At 35.7% G+C, this 8,511-nt stretch overlaps 1 pseudogene; it reads right to left on the bottom strand.

Annotated features, from left to right (window-relative positions):
* Positions 1 to 651: 651 nt before the first annotated feature.
* LOC111914096 (GDSL esterase/lipase At4g16230-like) lies at positions 652 to 6,598 on the bottom strand (annotated as a pseudogene).
* Positions 6,599 to 8,511: the final 1,913 nt, after the last annotated feature.

The following is an 8,511-nucleotide window of genomic DNA, read 5'->3' as shown; positions in this document are numbered from 1 at the left end:
ACACTTCAGTTTGAAACATATACGTCACTTACCTTGTAGCCAATCCTCACTACAAGAAAGTTTAGCAATAGCGGCGACGCCTTTAGCGGCGACACCAAGCAATAGCGGCGACATGTAATTGACGTGTTACATGTCGTCGCTATTGCTATCGCGCATTAGCGATGAAGCAGCGACTCATTTGCAGTGACTTGTCGCCGCTAAAGGAATTAGTGGTGACAGCCCATACCTTTAGCGGCGACGCTTGTCGCCGGTGTTGCCCACTATTCTTGTAGTGCCTCTTTTCCGCCTGACGACTATGTAGGTAGAAGGGGGATTGCTAGAGCTTAATAGTCAAATTAGCATTGTGTTGGTAGTTAGTTTTAGTTGACTAACAACCTCATGTATATTTCCATGTAAACGATAGTCAGTTATGTAGACTATATATGTTGTGGTTTATGTAGTGTTCAATTCATTCATTGAGATATACAGTATAGATTTTTTTTTTTTTTTTCTGGTGGGCACTACTCAATTGATTTATTACATTATTGTTGTTATATCATATACTTTGAACATTAAAATGGTGTATTTTCCTTCTTTCTTGATGTTTATTTCTCGTTAGATTCTTTAGTTTGACTCAAACATCAAATACATAAATGAAATTTCTTCATCAAATGCTCGTAAAATGATCTTCATAAAGTAAGTGATCAATGTAACAATGTTCAAATTAATGATATATTTTATGTCATTATGACCATGATTGCATTACATGATTGCGCTCTTGTGAACGAGTCCCTTTTCACATTCTTCTTATTGACACAACCACGTGAAACTCGATCAATTTGTGTTTCAAGAATGTGAAAGCGCTCGTATGTTAAGTGGCGAAATATCATTTAAATCTCCATCTAATAGACGTTTTGCTATGATGACATTCACACTGTCAGTAACATGATACGAGTCCCAGAAAATGTACTTTGATCTATCTGGACAAATCTTAGCGTATGGCAAACATGGAAGTAGACCACCATGTGAGCCCAGCACGTGGCAACATGCACTATCTGCGATTTCAAAATCTACAACAAGAAAAAAGCAACTCATTAGTGCTATAACCATGACTTACAAAAAACTATCACAATAGATTCGAATACAATTAAAGAGAATACTTGTATTGTGTATGGTCAATGGTGAGCATATAAGAAAGTTCAGATCACTTAGAAAAAACCACGAAAAATGGCTACTTTTTTTCCGCTTCTCTACAATTACTCACCGTATGATCTATAGTTTTGGATGATATCCTCGACGATACTATACACATCTGCATAAACAAATGTCGATCCTTTGAGTGTGGCTGTAAGTTCTATGAGCATCTCTTTCAACAGGTGATTGAATTGTTGTGCTACGAGATTTTGAGAGGCTACACACTCTTTTCCAGTTGAAGGATTATAATCCCTTTCATATGGGATGCATCCAACAGGAGGAGCATTTGTGACGACAATCTTTCGAGCACCAAGATCATAAAGTTTCTGTACACAATAAATAAAACGGTCCAAGGTTAATTAAGCAACTCGTATAACCTTACAACAAATATATATATATATATATATATATATATATATATATATATATATATATATATATATATATATATATATATATATATATATATATATATATATATATATATATATATATATATTCTTCAATACCAAAATTAAAGGCTTATAGCCGTAAGTTGGATCGGACAAATATACCGTAAGTTGCCTTCTAAATGCTGAAATCAGGGTTTCAATGAAAGTTTCAGGTGGTGGCTGATTCTTGATCAGGCTTGGTAGGAAGTAGTTATTGATAAAATCGTTTGAACTAGTTGTTACTTGGAAGAGAGCAGTAGCGAACAGCTTCAGTGTTGCAGGAGCACCTATGCTTGAGATTATGTCGAGCCTGGTCTTTGCAAAGTTGTCCAGTTGTGCATCCATTGGGATTCTCCCAATCTTTAACAAAAGATAAAACACCAAGTTTAAATCCAGTTAGAAAAACCAGTTAATGACGAAACTCTCACTGAGTAAAACTCGTGGAATTCGTAAGGAAAACGCAAATATTGCAGTAAATAATAGACATGGGACTTACATAGTTTGCTCCTGATTCATCAAGGATTCCACTAGCACCAGAAGCATAATTGACGCCTTGTAGAACTACCGGACCAACGGTGGTGGGAGCCATGTATGGTGGAGGAAAACTTTTAAAACCCAATACTTGTCCTGTGGAAAGAAAAGTTAATAACAATGAAAGTATATATATAACGTATTTCTTAGTTAAAGAGAAACATTAATTAATTAAAGAAGAAAATATAAGTTGCCTAAAATGTCGGTAACAGTTCTTCCATTCGTAAATCGTCCTGTTGCCTTCCCAAAATCTACGCCTATGGGGTCATGATCAGCCTTGGCCAAAGATGGTATGTAGTTGTTGTTTCCCACATCCACCAGCGAATCACCAAAAACAAAAATTGCTGAGAAATTTTGAGCCATGCATGTTCTTCGACAAAGCATGGCTATGAAAATTGTGGACAACAACCACCAACACGACATGGATCAAAGCAATAATTCCCTCCAACAAAATTTGAAGTAAGAGTATAGTCATATACGGAGTTATGAAATGAAACTCGATTATAGCAAGAAAATTATATAGATAATGATGAAATCGTCGAAAGGTTAAAGTTTATGTGAGACTCATGCCCTTATGGTTGGATGGATTTTGGACGGAATCGCCTTTTGAAAATACCATTTCTGTAGATACAAAAAGGTGGGTGGTTTAAAGAGTTAATGAGCAATACCGAAATTGGGTATCAATTAAAATTTATTTACATGAAAATTGAGGAGCTAGTAAAAGTTTAAAAATTGGTTCATAAAAGTAGTCCAACATGTTAACAGTAGCCCATGACATAATAAATGCTTTCGTTCAAATAAAATGTAAGTAGTTATTTTAATAATGTCTTGTAATTTATATATATAATATTTACTAAATTCAAAATATACACAAATTTGTGTGGATCAAGAACGGGCACATTTTTGCCCCATCTAAAACTTTACCCAAGTTATACCCAAACCCAACGCGTAAATACCTAAAAGGAATAGCCTAGAGGGTACGGTGCTTTGTTTTTGGATCATAAAAGGAGGAAGGCTACATCTTGAGGTATATGGATACCAGCAACTAAAAGTAAGAGAACGGAATATCCCATTAGCAACGTTTAATGCAAGATATGGGCACTACGAAATATATATTATTAGTTATGTCATTTGGATTAATGAATTCACCAACAACATTTATGGATTTATAGGAAAAAAATATGCAGATCTTAATTAGATATATTGATTACATTGTTCGTCTATGACATACTTGTATCCTCGAAATAGGGAAAGATGTACATTAACAACATTGCAAGTTGTTCAATTATTAATAAAGGATGGTAAATTTCTTTGGTCGATTTCATTACTCACACCCACGATATACATCAAATGTGACAATTAAGATTTTTGTTAAAAGTAAGTTGTTAAGGAAATGAAAATCTATGAACTATATGTGAATTATGGTCCAAAAGCGTAATTTGGTCAAAAGGGACAAAATCATGAAATTTTAAGTGTTATGTCTTTTATTTATGTTTGTATAAGTTAACTAGACCGATAATATTGAGCTTTGTAATCATAAAGGTAAAAAACGTAAAATTTGTGAAAATGAAATTTCACGTAAAATGGTGAAAGTATGGACCTTAGAGCTTTGGTAAGGTAACCAAACGTAAATTTTAAAGGACGAGAAAGGTTGAATGAAAAGAGGACACATAATACTTAAAATTTAAAAAGAATCAATTTAATTGGTTAATAGAAGAGTAAGTTAAGAGCTCGCAAATTTGGAAGAAAAACTAGTTGGTGTTGATGAGATTTTAAGCCAAAGTATGTAATTAAAGTTGTAGTTTATATATATATATATATATATATATATATATATATATATATATATATATATATATATATATATATATATATATATATATATATATATATATATATATATATATATATATATATATATATATATATATATATATATATATATTACAGAAAACTTCCCTATGGTTTGGTCAAAGTTGCAAGTTTGGTCCCTAACTTTTTTTTTGCACTCGGATCGTCCCTGTGGTTTAATTTAGTTGCGTTTTTCGTCCCTTACGTACATAAGGCTAAGGATCAAAAGTGTAATTTTGACTAAACCATAGGGACGAAAAATACAACAAAGTCAAACCACGGGGACGATCCGAGTGCAAAAAAAACATTAAGGACCAAACATGCAGTTTTTACCAAACCGTAGGGACGATTTTAGTAATTTACTCTCTCTCTCTCTCTCTCTCTCTCTCTCTATATATATATATATATATATATATATATATATATATATATATATATATATATATATATATATATATATATATATATATATAACAATTCATGCCATTTGGATTTGTAACGAAAGAGTTATGTACATACTTTAGGCTAAACGACTTGTGAAAAAGGATGAAAGTGGAAAAAAAGTGTAGATATGTATTCAAGACTTGATAACACGAGTTATGTACACATTTAACCAATAATATTCATCAAAATCTGATATCGTACAAGGAAGATATGGATATTACTAGATAAGAAAATATATGAAATGAAGAATGAAACTTCAAGAAAAATGGCTAAGGCATTGAAAAGGCCAAAACATGGGGAGGTATTGTTTTTAATTTAAGCGAACAAGGCCCAAGACCCACGCGCCCCACAAGAGACCGTTGATTACAGGTTGACCAGAGGTGATCGATGTTGACTAGTCCCACCACCTCCTCTTATGGCAGCGAGTGAGAGTGCGAAAGGGTGAGTTAGAAGTTGAAATATTTACACATGTTAGCTAACTCAATTATCTATGTCGTTTCAGAAGCACTTGTCCACCAGATTAGCTCTTTTTCATCCAAAAATCACTCTAAACATTTAGTGTGTGTGTGTCCTCTTGCTGACAACACCATCTGAAAATGAATTCATGCGGACAAGGCCCCAGACTCATGCACCCCACGTGAGACCATTGACTATAGATTGACAATAGTTGATTGGCGTTGACTAGGCTGACCAAGTGAGACCGCATGAAGATGAGTTAAAAGCTAAAAAATTTGCAAGTGTTAGTTAACTCGATTATCTACGTCGTGTCATAAGCCCTTGTCCATTGGAGGTCATTTGATCCCTCCAATAAGCTGATCTCAGACTAGATTAGCTAATTTTCATCCAAAGTTCTCTTTAAACCTCTAGTGTGTGTGTTCTTGGTGAGAACACTATGTCAAAATGCATTCAAGCTAAAATCAAAACTAAATCAAGGGGTTTTTGAGTATTTAGTGACGAGAGAAAGGTAGTACACTTATCTCTTCACCTTGTATGGATTGATTTCAATAATTATGGAGAATTCTCATGAACCCTAATTTCTCCAAGTTCAAGCATGTCAAATTTTCTTTTGGATACTTACTCAATAATGATAATTAACATGTTATTAAGGAATGTTAACATGTTTTATCCAAGGATAAATTTTATTTGTTCATGATACAAGTTGTTAAAAAAAGTATGGAGGACATTATAAATATTCTTGGATTATTGAAATTAACATTGTAATTACGAAGTGAATAGTATACGCATAATTAATTGTATTTAACAAGTATCTCCATGGATTAAAATAAGATTAACCTTTTTACCATTTATGTGTAATGCCTAGTTCCTGGTATGTATTTAATTAAAGATTTAGTCACTTTTGTATAGAAATTCGATGAGTTGGAGGCCCCAAACTCATCGAGTAGGAATGGAATTGGATGCGGGATGTAAAGTCTACTCGATGACTTGAGAGCCCCAACTCGACGAGTAAGACTGGTAGAGTGAAATCCTAATTTTTAGGGTTTTGTACGCTATTTAAACACCTTAACCTCCAAAGGCTGGCCTCATTTATAGCCCCCAAGTCCGAAACCCTAAATCTTGAAACCCTAATGCCTTGTGTGAGCTTGTGAGACATTTTTGAGAGAAAAATTGTGCATTTGAAGCTTATGGAAGAAGAAGAAGCTTGATAACTCATGAGGAAGTGAGTAGATCCTGAAACTTCATTCCATTTGCAACATTTTTTGGTAAGCAAATTGTAACATCCCGACTCCCGAATATAATATTTATATAATTTTCATGATTTTGACTGAGCAACTCGACGAGTTGGAGGCCCCAAATCGTTGAGTAGAGAAGGATTTGGCCGCGTGGGTATTATGACCAACTCGACGAGTTGAAGGGACCAACTCGACGAGTTGGTGCTGTGAGAGGAAACCCTATTTTTCTGGGGCTGTGTCCTATTTAAAGGACTTTAACCCTTCATTTCCGCCTCCCACGTCACCTTACTTCCCTGTGTGAAACCCTAATCGTTTAGATTCATTTAAGAGAGAAAGAAGAGCTAACTTTGGGCATTCTAGTGCACTTTTGGAAGAAAAGAGAAGAGTATCAAGGCTTGGAACAAGAAGGGACTGTTGGATCCAGTGTTTATCCATCCCTAGCTCCTGTTTGAAGGTAAAAGTCACCACCTTGCTCATTATTTTGATTAGATCTCGTGTTTAGGAATTTTTAGGGCTTTTTCCATATTTCCTTAAGACTATGAGTATGTTGAGCTTGCCAAGAGATTGAGTCTACAGATCCGGACCTGATGAGGTCCCTTAAGCCCAAAACTCCAAGCTTTATCAAGCTAGAGGAGAGATTTTCTGCTTAGGCCTCTAAATGGAACTTGTTTTGGCATTTCAAGCCCTAAGTGCCATGCATGGACGTAAAGCTTGCAACTTTACGTGGTATCTCAGCCTTGGGAGGCTAGATCTAGAGTTTGGGGTTGTAACTCTGCCTTAAAATGTCTGAATGAGAAAATAGACTTAAGAAACTCGACGAGTTGATGAGACAACTCAACGAGTCGGTTAGGGTTTTCTCCCGACGAGTCTGGACATGTGTAACTCGACGAGTTGATGAGACAACTCGATGAGTTAAGTTGGATTCTTGCGACATTGCTGAAGAAATGAGGGAACTCGTTGAGTCACATAGATGCACTTGACAAGTTGGGTCAACATGGACTGTTGACTCGAGTGTTGACTTATGTTGACTTTTAGGGTTTGGTCAAGACAGGGATTATGGAGACTATGGAGGGGTAAAATGGTCTTTTACCCATCCCAAGAGTTAAAGAGAGAGGATAACTTGGTTTATTTAAAGTTGTGATTTTATGTTTTAATTAGAGATACTTATGACATGTAGGCGGGGATTAGACCGTTTGAGGGGTATGTGGTTTTCTTTGCTTACTTACGAGGTGATTCTTCTCATTATACTTACCTTGAGTGGTAATTTTGTGTGAGCGGAGGGTCTTGTATGTTTTATTGAGTATTGTGATATCCTGCATTATGTCTTTATGATTTATGATGTGTATTATTCTGAGCTTTACTGAGTTACGACTGGAGGGTCCACACAAGTTGTGGGACTGGAGGGTTCCACTGAGAGACATTGACCGGAGGGTTTTATTTGAGATATAACCGTGAGAGGCTAATGAGATGTGTGTGGTATTTCGGGGAAATCACTAAGCTTCGTGCTTACCGTGTTATGTGTTATATGTTTCAGGTACTTCTCAGGATCACGGGAAGGCCCCGACTTGATTGTACACATGAGACAGAGTTATGTTTTGAGGATCATGGATTTTATTCAAACAATATGAATATGTGTTTTTGATAATTTGACATTTTGGGGATTTTGTGAAATGAGTTGATGAGATTTATGTGATTTTAAAATGAAAAATTTGTTTGAAAATTGGGGGTGTTACAAGTTGGTATCAGAGCATTGGTTTGATGGATTCGGATGTACTCTCGAGTATGTCTGGACTTAAACTGAGGATTTGAGAAAAAATTTCAAAGAAATGATTTTTCTAAAACGAGTAAGAGTTTTAAGAGAAAAACGAGCTGGAGCAGTGTGTACAATCAGCCAGAGCCCGAACGGTGATTTCCCAAAATACCCTTACTTATTTGTGTTATGAGATATTAGGGATGCATGCTAAAGGATAGGCTACATATTTCATATTTTAGTGCTAGAGTTGCCTGATTTGTGATGCCTTAGCCTAGGAGGTGCTATTGATCGATGGTATCTCTTATTTGCCTTGAGTATGTGCTGAGTAGGAGTATCTAGCTGGAATCACTTAGAAAGAGTTTTGAGTTGAGGGATAATCTAAGAGAGATACCTAGATGCGCATATGAGGGGTCTACTGAGAGGGTAGTATGATATTTGTGAGAGATAGATTACTTGTGAATTGGGATCCTAGGAGGAGGAACTGGGGTGACAACAGGTTGGTGTGGAAGGTAGTATTGTGCCCGTACTACTGAAAACACCGGATCTGTATGCGACCCAAGTAAGAATCCTTAGGGTATTAAGGAGCATGTAGTGGCGGGAAATCGATTGTGAGTATGCTCTAATGAGTCTCTGATGA

The sequence above is a fragment of the Lactuca sativa genome, chromosome 6, assembly GCF_002870075.4.
Source record: "Lactuca sativa cultivar Salinas chromosome 6, Lsat_Salinas_v11, whole genome shotgun sequence".
In the NCBI taxonomy this organism is placed as follows: Eukaryota; Viridiplantae; Streptophyta; class Magnoliopsida; order Asterales; family Asteraceae; genus Lactuca; species Lactuca sativa.
Note: the sequence above shows the minus strand (reverse complement) of the source record. Positions and strands in the feature narration are given on the sequence as shown.